This window comes from Nicotiana tabacum, chromosome 3 (genome assembly GCF_000715075.1).
Source record: "Nicotiana tabacum cultivar K326 chromosome 3, ASM71507v2, whole genome shotgun sequence".
In the NCBI taxonomy this organism is placed as follows: Eukaryota; Viridiplantae; Streptophyta; class Magnoliopsida; order Solanales; family Solanaceae; genus Nicotiana; species Nicotiana tabacum.
In genome coordinates, this window is record NC_134082.1 from 211,928,726 (window position 1) to 211,943,484 (window position 14,759).

Here is a 14,759-nt window from a genome sequence, read left to right on the forward strand (position 1 = left end):
ATTCATATTACGTGATATAAATATAATATTATTTATAAAATTTGAATGGGAGAGCACTCTCGCGCATGTTCTTCGATCGAGTATCTACATTTTTATAACTCTTATTTAGTAATTTCTAGTCTTAAAGTTTAATTTGGTTGGTTTTAGTGTTCTCTATCAAGGACGCAATATGTCTCTGAGCCGAGGATCTCCCGAAAATAACCCCTCTATCCCCTCTGGGATAAAGGTAAGGTCTGCGTACACTTTACCCTCCCCAAACCCCACTAGTAAGATGTTACTGGGTTTTTGTTGTTGTTGTTGTTGTTGTTGTTGTAATAAGGACGCAATATATCAAAAAAAAAAAAGACTCGAAAAAAATCAAAAAAGTTGCTTGTAGAAAAGTTCAACATAAATTGATTCCGTATAATGTTAGTTATCTACAACGACCTTTTATCATTATATTTTAAAATTTTAATCACATAAGGATATTTTTGTCCCTCAACTTTCTTTCATATAATCTATTCACTATTCATAAAATTAACTCGTAAGTATTTCTTTAAAAGTTTGATTAATAATTTATACTTTTAACTATTCTTGAAACTTGATTTCGTAAGTGTGCCTATAATGTTTTTTTTACAGATTGTATCTATTAGTAGGTTTACAAATAATAGTTATTTTGGTATTCATAAATTTTTATATGCAAGTGTTTCTTTATATTAAAAGCTTAGATTTTTAGTGATATTGTACCTCTTTCTTCGTAACTCAATAATTTGTAATAAAATATTTATATAATTCTTCTAAATCTTATACTTATACACGTGCGTATGCTTAGACAGCAAGAGAAAGAGAAGAGGCACCAAAATTAAGTTGGTATATTTTGCTCATATTTTTTCCATCCCCCACTTTCTTCTTAAAATATTTTTTTCTGTATTTTATTATGTCATAAATACCAATTAATTACTTAATTATGCCATTTCCCAAAATGTGAGTTTGTATTTTGTCTATTGTTTTGTATCAATCTTTTTTAACGAGACTTCTTAACTTAATTTTTTTTCTCTCCCTTGTCCAATTTAGTTGTGTATGCACCACCAAAAGATGTGGTGACAATGGATGTGGTTGTTTTTCCTTTCAGATCTCAGGTTCGAGCTCCGGGTATGGAAAAATCATTGATAGGGAGTGCTTCTCTATTTTAACTAGTATACAACAATGACTAGATATTTGGACAATTTATTTATTAATTTTTGAAACTGAAACTTATATTTATTTTAGAAATTATTTCCTACAATACATTAAAGAAAATTAATCGAAAACTTGCTCTTTTTTAATTTACAGAAATGCTTTAAATCTAGTTTATGGGCATTAATTCATTCAAATTTAAAAAGAAAAGATATAGATTATAATTCTAAGACTAATTATCAAATTCATGCACTTTACGGGATAATTAGTTTTTTTTTTTTTGGTTAAAGGGAGAAAACATTTTATTGCATACTAAAGAGTTACAGGAAAGTTATCGGTTACATAATCACTATCATGGATAGTGGTTGTACTAAGATTACCAAGGCTTGCCAACTTATTACAAACAGACATTAATACTATTCTAGTAGTGGTTATGCCTCCTGTCACATCTCCTTTTTCCGCACCCGAGAGGGTACAAGGGAGTTTTTCCAATTAAAGGACAATCGAGACGGGATTTGTTTATTTATTTCAGAGTCGCCACTTGGGAGATTTAGGGTGTCCCAAGTCACCAATTTTAATCCCGAATCGAGGAAAAGAATAACTCCATAATACAGTCTGCGTACCAGAAATCCGGATAAGGAATTCTGTTAACCCGAGAGAAGGTGTTAGGCATTCCCGAGTTCCGTGGTTCTAGCACGGTCGCTCAACTGTTATATTCGGCTTGATTATCTGATTTTATACATATGTGAACTTATGTGCAAATTTTAACTTTTGACCGCTTTTATCATTTAATGTTATTTTTATCAAAAATTGCAACATCATGGAAAACACACCTCGAACCACGTTACAATCAATATACCCGTGGTTAAAGCTACGTTTAAACTCTGTTGAGATTGGAATTTGGGTCACATAAATGTGCACCCGAGTTTAAGGAGATAACATTATTAAATACGCGCTTAAAATGACTAGCGTATCATTATTTCGGGGAAGCCGTGGAATTTTGCTAAACGGTCCATCCCGAACTCTAAGCGATTTTAAAACAAATATTTACTGAGGGCCCCGTGATTTTTGTATATATTTTTTCGGCGAGGCTCATCTTATTTATTATTTTTTATTTTTATTTTTTTTTAAAAGATAAACCTACAGCGACTACATTTTCTATTAAATTCTTCTCTAAAATAAAAAAAAACCTTAATTAATTACATGCTAAAAAACGTAGCTTATTAGTTATTAGTTTACGGTTGATACAAATGAAAAATTGCAACGGAGTTTGTACAAAGAGATATTGCTTTTGTTCTCTATTCTATTATTCAAGAAAATTTGAAACATGAGATTAACGTACAATGATATCGAAGCAGATTATTTTAGGCGAAGAGATTAGACATATTCGGCCTTATTCATTGACGGGCATACGTACGAGGTTCAGTTAATTATTCCTTACATGCTTGATACTTGAAAACGAAGCAACTGAAACGAACCTATCTAAATTAATGTGATATTACTACATGTTTGACTACACGATTTTTTCCTTTTGCTTTAACCCAGATTGCCCAGTGCATTCGAATTATGCATTACCAACTGACGAGTTAAGGTGAAGCTAATGCGATTAATGCATTTTCAATTCAACAGACCCTATGTAAAATCATTGTTGGCCGAGTATCGTTACTATCCAGCTAGCTTCTTCCTGATTTATATACAACAATAGATTACCAGACTAAATTCCTTATGGACTGAAAACTGTTTTATTACATAGTTTGAAAGCCAAACTTTACATGTTAAACACACAAATATTCTAAACTACAAGCAGCAGAATAAAGGTAACCATGTTAATGTTTAAACTACAACACTTTTTATGCCCTTATTCAGCTTCATACTCATCATTACATCAGGGAATTTAGAATGTGTACCTCGATGTTAGGACAATAAGAAGAGGAAGAGAAAAAGTATCAGCAGCAGGCAACCAAATAGCAACAACACAGCCACAACAATCAACAACAATGTCGCCAATAGTCCAAAGACAACCAACAACAGTTTCAAACGACGAAACCCACAGTGGTTGAGCACCAGACAATCAATCCCAGAAACAGAGTAGTGAGGCAGTCGAGAAAACCAGAATATTTGATGCAATAGCAACAGAAATTCAATAAACACAAAAGCTCAGCAAACAACCAACAAAGCTTCGATAATCAGTGAGATCAAGACTCAAATCCACAACCTATAGAAACTCAGAATAGTAGTAATCCCAGCAGAAAACAAACAGAATCTCCTAATGAAATGGTAACAACCCCAGTTAGAACAACTGACTTGTCCAAGACAGCTTAACCAACTTAATTTCTTATGCAGCTTTGGACAGTATTTAGTTACAGTGTTCTGAAAATTTCTTCCTGTTTTTCTTTCAGTTTTTCTAAGAAAAACCTTTCTCCAGACTCAAAATTCTTTTTTTTTCTAATGGAAGGTCTGCCTCTTTTATAGCCTAACAATCAGCACTTTACAGTCTGTTGGACAACTCAGAATCCCCCCTCCCTTTTCTGCTGTTTTTCCACTCATTTTTTAAAAGTAGAACCCTCTCATGATATTCCCTGACAACCCCTTTTAATCCACTTATTAAACTAAACAAAGGTTTGGGCAGGCTGTTCATGGCCTGACAGCCCATGCTGTCCCATTTGTTCTAATTATTAAAGCATTATGGTGCACATGCTATCAACTCAAAATTCAAGCTGAACTGAAATCACAAACTAAACTTATAAATGTTTCTGATTCACACCAAACAAACACAGACAACACTCAGTTTCTAATTTGACTCAAACAAAGTTTCAGCAGGAAACAAATCAAATTGTTCTTATTCAAACAGTTGAAACTGATCGACGACATGAATCGAATCGACTATACTAGTTATAACATATACAACCAATAGCCAATGATCAGAAATCCAACAGTATTATCATGCGATTCAAATTGTACTGACTAAGCAAAAGTTGTATTGGGGAATTAATTAATCAATCAAATTTAAGTTCAATCAATTGTACAGCTCACATATACACATGATCAGTAAATGGAAAGAACTTGGCCACTACAGAGGTCCGGGCAAGGTGGACAACAACAGTCAATAAAAATTCAATAGCATAAATTAAACAAAACTTTTGGATATATGAACAAACATTTAATTACAACAGACAAAATAAACTGATAAAGAAAACAAAAATTACCTTAAAACCTTGAAAAATCAGAAAACCCCAGATCGGATTTGAAATCGACCTTTCTTGGGGTTGAATGGACTTTAATCGAAGTGTTCTCTAACGAAAACACTTCGACTAAGGTCCATTAGACCCTAATCATCTGGTTCATCTGGCATAGATCGGACATGAGGACTCCTAGGGTTCCTAGAGGGATTTGGGTTTCCCTGGTTAGATTCGGACCAAACCAAGCATGGTTTGATCATGGGGGAGGTCAGGGGTTGTCTAGTGTGAATTTGGGGTAGGTTGGTGTAGATCGAGGTTTGGTCTCGAATCTTCAAATCAAGATTCGAGATGAGGGAGTGTGATTCGAGGTACATGGTTGGTGGATTCGGATTCAGGGGGTTGAGGTGCATCAGGGATGTTAAGGGGGTGGTCACCGGCGTCCATGCCGCCGGATTTATGGTGAAGGTGCACAGGGGCGGCTAGGGTTTGGAGTGGGAGGTCTGGGTTCGTGTTTGGGGACGATGGAAGGGGGGTATTCGGATAGGGGGGCTGGGTAATAGGTTAGGCTTATATATGTAATGGGCAATTAGATCCTGGCCGTTGGATGAATCGAGATTGATGGCCAGGATCTTTCACTTAATACAGAACGACACCGTTTGGCCTTGGTTGGGGGTCGGTTCAAATCGGTTACTGGGTCGGGTTTTGGACACGGGTTGCTGAAAGGGGTCCTGGGCCGTTGGATTGGCCTGGATGGACGGCTCAGATCATATGCCCCATACGGCCTCGTTTTAGGGTCGTGCCTGGGCAGGCCTGGTTTGGATTGGATCTTTGTTTTGATTTTGGGCCTCATTTTGGGGCCCAATCTGATTTTCTTTTCTTCAATTAACAAAAATCAAACTAAAACTCCCAAATAAATTTCAAAAAAATAAAAATACAATTACACACATATTGGTTATCACCTATAGTAATTAATACACAATTTTAACATCAAAATAAAAATCACTCAAAATACTTACGCATATATTTTTGATTTTCTTTTTCTTTTGGAGTAATTCCCGTGAAGCAAAAATCACATGCTTACATCTCCTTTATCTGCCTGGATCGTTGTTAAAATAGAAACTAGAGGGGATTCCATAACTAACAAGTTGTTACACATGGCTTGCCTGGAACCTTGTTTTGCCAAAAGATGTGCTGCCTTGTTTCCTTCACGGAAACTGTGTCGGACCACTGGACTCCCCAACCTCCTCAACTGGCACCTGCATGAATCAAGAGTTGGTTGATAAGTTATGTAGTTTTGCTATAATAATTCTATGGCTTCAACTGAATCAGTTTCCACTTCAATGGGGAACAAGCTATGATGAGTTGCTAGTTGGAGCTCATACTCTAAAGCCAACAGTTCTGCATGGGTATGAGTTATTGCAGCAATTTTTATATGAAAACCAAGGATCCATTCACCAGTCGAGTTCCTTACGATCCCCTTAGGCCTCCCATACACTCTTTCTCCATGTAGGATCCATCCGTGTTTAATTTATTGAAGCCCGTGGTTGGTGGATACCACTTGATGTGAATGGTGTTCTTGGGGGTGGGCTATTAGAAGGTCCTGTGTAGAACTTGTATTACATTGATCTAGTGAAGGCCCCTCGTGCATCCAGAAAGGTAGTTGTGTTGTTGAAAAAATTGTGGTTTCGATTTAACCAGATTTGCCATAGAGCAAAGGGGAGAAAATCAGCCCAATCTAAAGGATAATTGTGGAGGGGAGGGTTAGTATCCTGCAGAAGTTGAAGCCAGTGGTGCTCATGGTAGGGCAGTGCATGGGTATTGAGTCCTATATCCATCCAAAACTTTTTGGCTATGTGTCATTCTATGAAGATATGGTGGATAGTTTCATCAGTGGTGGTGTAGACCATGCATGTAGGGTTAGAGGAAACGCCAATGTGATACAGGTACACATTGGTGGGTAACCTATTGTATGAGCAAAGCCAAAGGAAGAATTTTATTTTATTAGGGATGTTTAAGGACCAAATCCAATTAACCTAAAGTTGCTATGAGAGGGAGTAGATAGTAAGGAGTAGATAGAGTTCGTGGAAAAAAATACCATTTTTGTTTAAGGACCAAAAAACAATGTCTTTCCTGTATTGGAAAAGGGTGGTGGACGAGGTTCTACACATAATATCTTCAGGAATTTGCATGGAAACCTTAGAACAATCCCAAGTTTGGCCATTCCATATGTGGGAGAGCTTGAGCCCCATGTCGTTCTGGTTCATAGGTCCATGAACTAGGGTTCTGACAGGTGGAGAGTTAGGGATCCATCTATCGTTCCATAAGTCTATGTTGTTCCCTGGTCCAGGGGACCAAACAATGGCTTTGGAGCAATATATACCCCTCTTTAGAATGTTATTCCAAATGAAGGAGTGGGTAGAAAGATGCTTCTTGGTGCTATATTTATTGATGAGGGAGGTGGCCCATAGTGAATTAGTATGGGAGAATAGCCTCCACGAGAGGTTGGTGAGCAGTGCAATATTTTTAGCATAAGCTTTACGTAGGCCTAGTCCACCTTAGTCCTTAGGTTGGGTCACAATATCCCAGTTGACATAATGGATTTTCCTTTTTAAAGGTACAGAGCCCCAGATGAAATCACGTTGAATTTTATCAATACCACTGAGAATTTTTTTGGGCAGAAGGAAATATTGCATCGCGTAAGAAGGAATGGAATTAAGAGTAGATTTTGCAAGTGTGAGTCAACCTGCCGGTGTCAGGAAGTTTGTTTTCCAGCTGGCAAGCTTATTTTTCATATTGTCCAAGATGAACTGGAAATCAGAAGTTTTTGGTTTATGGTTTAGTATAGGAAAATCCAAGTATTTTCCAAAGTTCTCAGTTGCTTTAATGTGGAAGAGTTGTTGAACAGTAAGATGGATATTATTAGTACAGTGCTTGGAGAATAAGACCTTAGACTTATCACAATTAATTTTTTGACATGAGAGTTGACAAAAATAGTTGAGACTGTGATGGATTGAGTGCAAAGAATTAGTATTAGCTTTGGACATTAGAGTGAGATCATCGGCGAAGAATATATGAGAAAAAAGAGGACCTTTAGGACTAATCTTTATGGGATCTCATGCATTGATATCTACTTGGTGACTAATATAAGTAGAGAGAAGTTCCATACAAAGAATGAAGATGTATGGGGACATGGGATCCCCTTGACGCATACCTCTTGAGGGTGAGAAGTAGTTAGTTTTTGAGCCATTTACTAGGATAGCAATATCATTGGAGCTGATACAATTCATTATTAGTCTGGTGATTTTGGGGGGGAATTTAAAGAAAAGAAGATCTTTATAAACAAAAGACCACTCAATACGGTCAAATGCATTTTCCAGATTGATTTTAAGCACAAAGTTCCCTGGGCCCCCTTTAGACTTGTTGATGTAGTTAATAATTTCCTGTACAAGAATAGCATTATCACAAGCCCAGCGCCCTTTGAGGAAAATGGATTGGAATGGTGCTATAAGATTTGGAAGGAAGGGTTTGATACGGTTGACAATGATTTTTGTGACAACTTTGTAGACAGTGTTACACAAGCCTATGGGGAGAAAATTCTTGAGGTTATTGGCATTATGGAATTTAGGTATAAGGCATAGGTAAGTATTATTAATAGATTGAGGCACTATTTGAGTGGTAAAAATATGGTTACACAATTTGAGAACAGAGTTACCTACTAGGTGCCAATTTTTTTGGTAAAAGTAAGGGTGTAAACTATCCAGTCCCGGAGCCTTAAAAGCTTTAAAGGAGAGTAGCGCGTCTAGAACTTCACGATCCTGAAGAGGGTTGCCTAGTGAGGAGCGATCTATATTATGAAAACTGAAGGGGTGGGGTGGATACCTAACCAGTCTGAGTAAGAGTGGTTCGTAGTGTACATGGATTTAAAAATTTGGAGAGTATGGTTCAATAGAGTGTCAGGGTCAGCTATCCAATCCCCTTGCTCATTTTTAAAATAAGAAAATTTGTTCCTTCTTCTATTTATAATAGAAAGGTAGTAGAACTTCGTATTCGCATCACCATGGTTTAACCAATTAATCCTAGCTCTAATTTTCCAGAAATCCTCAGCACAAAGGACATTGTTGTACTCCAGGGTTAGGTCTTTCTCAAGGGATTGGAGGAAAGAGCTAGTAAGGTAATTTGATGAAAGTTGAATACCCTCCAGTCTAGCCAACAAACGTTTCTTTTATGGAAGATGTTACCAAAAGTGAGCCTACTCCAAGAAGGTATGTTCTGTTGAAAGTGCTTAGTAGCATCTAGGAGGTCTCTTTGATTCCAACTATCTCCCACAATAGTGCTAAATTCTGGGTAGGAGCACCAAAAAGCTTCTAGGCGGAAATATTTACCTACAAGGGGTCTAGTGAGATTAGTGGATTTGATGAGTAGCGGGTTGTGGTCAGAATATGATTTAGAAAGATGTGTGATGGTAGCATTTGGGTAAAGCTCTAGCCATTCCTTGTTGGCAAAACTACGATCAAGACGCTCAAGTATTAAGCCATTACGCGTAAGGCGATGATTGGACCAAGTACAACGGTAAACCTTAAACCTAGGTCAATTAAATTACAACAATTGATACAAGACCAGAATTTATTAGATCTATTACGATTAATAAGACGACCCCCATGCTTATCCTCCTGGATAAGAATATCATTAAAATCCCCAACTACAAGCCAATGAACTTTATAGGTGGTACACATATTTCCTAAATTATCCCACATGATTCTACGTTTGGACACTTTAGTACTTGCGTAAATAATACTAAATAACCAAGAGTTAGGGTCTGGTGTACTTGAATCATTGCATGCAGCTCTTGGTCAGATTGCCTAAGGCAGGTAACTATGACCATGGTAGTGATCCACAGAAGGACAATACCCCTTGTTCTACCCTGGGTTGGCACCTCAAGCATATCATCGAAATGGAACTCATCTCTGAGACACTCATGATTTTCCATTTTTGTTTCTATTAACGCAACCATGCAGGGAGTGTGAATAAAATCAGTTCCCTAAAGTTCCTGCTAAACGTATCGTTATTAGCTCCTCTAGTATTCTAAAGTATGATGTTTGTGGTTTTATTCATTGGGACAGGGAGGTGGTGTGGGTGCAGAGTGACATGAGTCTCCTGTGGAGTGATTGGCTCCTCCTCAGGGTCAGAGTCAGCAGTGCAACGTACTTTGCTGCATTCCTATTTACTGGAGGGCGTAGGTCGAAGGAACATTTCGTTAGGGCAAACAGAGACATGTGAATGTATTTTTTGTCCTCTCTCTCTGGGAACAACATAAAAGCTGCTTCTCTGAGGCTTGATATTTCTGTGAACGAGCCCCTGGCCAGCGGGAGCTCCTCTATTTCCACGACATGCTGAGATAGTTCCTCTATTTCCCCGCCCCTGCTCCATTTCGATTTATTCCTGCTCTTGTGGAGGTGGAGCAGCCTGGTACTGGACCTTCTGAGGTTACCAATGGAAGAAGAGGGTGTTCTCCACGACTGGTGGAAAGAAAGGAAGCTCATAGATTTGATTCATGTTGAGTAGTGGGTTGAAGTGGGGTGGGAGGTTCCAATGAGGATGCATGTTGTGGTACAGTGCTGGTGCAACTGCTGGGGCTAGGGGATCCAACACATTGGCCAACCACATGTGATTCATGTAGTTGTCCATCGCTAGCTTCATGCCCTCTGAGATCATCTGGGCAACGAAACCTGGGTTCTGAAGTATGATAAGGACCTCTCTGCCATTAATGTCCATGGTGAAGAACACCGCCTGGCTTTGCAACCCCTGCTCGATCCATGAGAGGGGTTGTTGAAGAGGGTGAGGAGGTTGTGTTGCATATATCGGTTGATGTTGACCTAGCTGGGCTGGGAGTGGAGGGAAGTTGTTCATCGTTACTGGGGGTGGAGGAATTAAGATTTCAGATCTTCTATTTAAGGGGAAAAGGGGTCTTGCCATGGTGAGGGTCCAAAGGTAGATTAATAAGAGGAGATGTGGAAGAGTGTGGAGAGGGGCCTAATGATTGAGGATCTATAAAGGAGGATTTAGTTTGCATGGTGTAAGCACGTGATTTTTGCCCTATATGAGAATTACTCCCAAAAAATTCAAAAATAAAATGATTTTTCTTTGGTGTACAATTTTGTGATATTTTGAAGAATTATTTGTATTTGTCTGTGCGTGTTTATTCGCTAAATTAATAAAAAAATACAAAAATATGTCGCATTTTGCATGTAGGATTTAATTCTACAATTGTTAGTAATTAAAATTGTTTTACAAAAATTAAAAATTACAAAAATAGGCATCGTTTGCATTTTTAGCATTTAATGTCCAAATATACAATTTTATGCTTAATTAATACTTAATTGTGCGTTAATTGTTATTGGGAGTTAATTTGCGCCTTTATAACTTAATTTAGTTCTTAATAATAGTTTAAGTATTTTTATAATTTAGTTTTAGAAAAATAAAAGAAGAAAAGAGAGCGAAAATATAAAGAAAGTCGGAATTGGGCCTCTTCTTCAATTTCATGCTATAGGCCCAAAAATGGCCCAATCTTCCCTACGACCCAGTCCATTTCGAACTGGGTCGACCCAGTCCATTAACCCAACACCCCTTCTTCATTTTTGTCCAACACAAAACAAAACCAAAAAAAAAATAAAAAAATAAAAAGTGAATTATCACTATTAATAGTTTTATTTTTTGTTTTTTTATATATAAAAAAAAATCCGAAAATATTTTATTTTATTTATTATTTTTATTTTAAAAAAAATATATATATATTAATTAATTTCGGAAATGATTTTAAAAAAATAAAAAAATAAAAAATAAAAAGTAAAAGAATGTAGAAAATTTAAAAAAAAAAGTAAAAAGTTTTAAAAAATTTAAAAGTAAAAGAAGGTTGGAATTAAAAAATAAATATAAAGATATCTGAAAATTTAAAAAATTTAAAGTAATTGAAAGTAGCATTTTTAAAAGAAAAAGAAAAGATAGTGGTTTTTTTTTTAAAGAAAAGTTAAATAAAAGTGAGATTCTCTTTTAAAAAAATAAAAAGTGGGATTTTAAATAAGATAAAGTAATTAAAGTTGGAATTTTAAAAATAAAAGTAAATAAAGGTGGGATTTCTTTTTCTAAAAAAATAAAAGCAATTTGTAAGTGGGATTTCTTTTAATTAAAAAAATAATAAAATAATAAAAAACAAATCTGAAAATTTCGAAAATTTTGCTATAAATAGAAGAGAAAATTTAAGAAGAAGTGTGGAAAAAAAGAGAGGAAAAACTAGATAGAGAGAAGAAAAAAAGAGGGGGCGGAGTGAGAAGTATACACCCGATATACATTATGTATACACTGAATATACAGGGGCAGAATTCATTTTGGAGAGTTTTGAAGTTGAAAAAAAAATAGTTACTGCTTCATTGCCTCGCTTAAGATCTGAAATAGTCAGAACCTTCCTGCCTTTTACTTCTTCACTATACTTGGAGTCGTTTATAGTCTCCTGGGTTTTCTGCTATTCCTACTGTACTGGTTTGCGATGTTGCTGAATCTGCTGTTGCTGTGTTATTACTGCTGCTGACTTCTCCTTCTTTTGTTCTTGTACTGCTATTTCCAGGTACACATTTGTACAATCTCGGCTTGAAGCAAAAAATGAAATATTAATCAGGCTTTGTTCCTGTTGAATTCCTCCTGTTTAGATTTGTGGTTGAATATAATTTTTCTTTCTTCGTATAAAGATGTAGTTGAATGATTAATGAATAATGAGGTTGCATATGTATACTTTCTTCATCTAATAATGTTAGTTTAAATTACGGAGAATAATTAATCTGTTTTGATATTATGGTCAATCTCATGTTCTAGTATTATTGAATAACAGAATATAAAATGAAAGCAGTTTTTCTTTGTACAAACTCGATCGCAATTTTCCATTCGCATTAGCCGTAAACTAATAACTAATAAGTTACGTTTTTCAGCATGTAAATAATTAAGAGATTTTCTTTTAGTTTAGAGACGAACTTAATAGAAAATATAGTCATTGTAGGTTTATCCTGTAAAAATAAAAATGAGACGAGCCTCGCCAAATAAAACGTATAGATTGCGGGGCCCTCACAAAATGTATGGTTTAATTAGAATTCGGAAGGACCGTTTAGCGAATTTCACGGTCTTTCCCAAAATAATAACGCGATAGTCTCTTTAGGCGCGTGTTTAATATTTTACTTTCTTAAGCCTGGGTGTGCATTTCATGCGACCCGAATCCAAATCCCAAAACATCAAATAAAACGTGTTCCGGATTGTGGGTGCATTTCATGTAACGCAGTCCAAAGACGTGTTTTAAGCGATGTTCATATTTCTTTTAAAAACAATAATAATAAAGCGGTTGAAAGATAAAATTTGCACATAAGTTCATATTTGTATAAAATCAGACAATCAAGCCGAATATAACAGTTGAGCGACCGTGCTAGAATCACGGAACTCGGGAATGCCTAACACCTTCTCCCGAGTTAACAGAATTCCTTATCCGGATTTCTGGTACGCAGACTGTAATATGGAGTCATTCTTTTCCTCGATTCGGGATTAAAATTGGTGACTTGGGACACCCTAAATCTCCCAAGTGGCGACTCTGAAATAAATAAACCAATCCCGTCTCGATTGTCCTTTAATTGGAAAAACTCTCTTGCTCCCTCGCGGGTGCGGAAAAATGAGGTGTGACAGCTCTGGCGACTCTGCTGGGGACTTGGCCCAGAACCACTGGTTCAGGGTTAGAAATTCGAGCTTAAAATAACTGTTATAGTTGGCTTTATTTATTATCTGATTTTTACATGTTTATGCTTAATATGCTAAATGATGCTTTTACCGCTTTAATATTATCTGAATTGTGTATAAAACTGCTACGAAACTCTTCTTCTTTCTGAGTCTTCTAAATTTATGGTGTACACGTGCGCGTGACCCACCTTTCTGTTAGAAGTCATACCAAATAAGACGAAGTTGGGACAAGTAACTAGGCCGGGCAGACTTTCGTGCTCCCGGTACGTTGCCCCCATTTCGGCTCAAGCTGTCCACTTGGGTAAGCCAGGGCTAGAACAATATGCCTCAGGTTTTTTTTCACTTAGAATAACTCAGCTTCATGCCGGATCCCTAGTAGGAACGTTTGTTTGCATCACGTGCATTTGACTTTGGAGGCTCAACACAGAGGTTGGGTCTGTCTAGGACAGGTGTACCAAAAAATGAAAATGACCATCCTGATGCATCTTACTTGCTGCTATTTGCGCATTTATTTGATTCGGACTTTTGTATTGACTGACTTTTGAATATCAGGAATAATATTTTGAAATTGAAAAAATAGCGGTTAGGGAATTGATTGTTTATTTTTGGAAAAAAAAAACAATGCCCAAATAACTGTCAAAACTCTGCCGAAATTTTGAGAAAATGAAAAAAAATATTTTATTAGTTTGTTTTATTAAAAGCAAAGGAAAAATAGAAAGAAAAAAAAGAGTCGTTGTTCTGTCTTGTTTTTAAAAAACAAATTAGAAAAAAAAATAGTTTGTCTTGCCATAAAAAAAATGAAAATGAAAAAAAGTCTTGTTTTAAAATGAGTTTTTATTTATTTATTTGTTTAGATACCAAAATAAAAATAACTAATAAAATAAAAAGAGTCGCGTCGAAAGTGGTTTTATTATTTGTTGCAAATATGTATATATATAAAAATCCAAAAAAGTTGTTCTTTATTTCCAAAAAATGTATATATATCTTTATTTGTTGCAAAAATATTTGTCGTGCCAAAAGTCTAGAAAAGTTTTTTTTAGACTCTCAATTTTCAAAACAAAAAAAAAAATCCAAATTTTTTTTTTCCGTTATTGACTTCTTTAGAAAGTCTTTTTAATTATTAATATATATATATATATATAATAAAATAAAATAAATTCGAAAATATTTTCCTTCTTCTTTAAAAATTGAAAAGAAAATTCAAAATTCAAAAAATATTTTTTTTAGAAAGCGTTTCTTTTATTAAAGGTAAAATTCCAAAAAAAAAATATTTTCTTTCTTCTTAGAATAAGAAAAAAAAATATCTTCCTTTTACTTTTGAAATTCTCAAAGTTCAAATCAAAAGAAAAGGAATTCTTAGAAATCTTTCTTTCAAAAAGAAAATCAATCAAAAATCCAAAAAAAATATAAAAATACTTCCTTTCTTCTTTTAAAGCAGTTCTTTTACAAAAAAAAAATCATAATTTAAAATCAGTTTATTTACTTTATTCATGACCGGCCCGAACTACGCGGGTTTGATTCTCACCGGATGTGAGATACGTAGGCAACCCTCATCGGGTCCAACCCCTTTTTGCTAAAATAAGCCAAAAACCAATAAATAAATAAAAACGTGTCAAAATTTTAATTTTGTCATAAATAAGTCGGGCAGTGTCCAGCCTC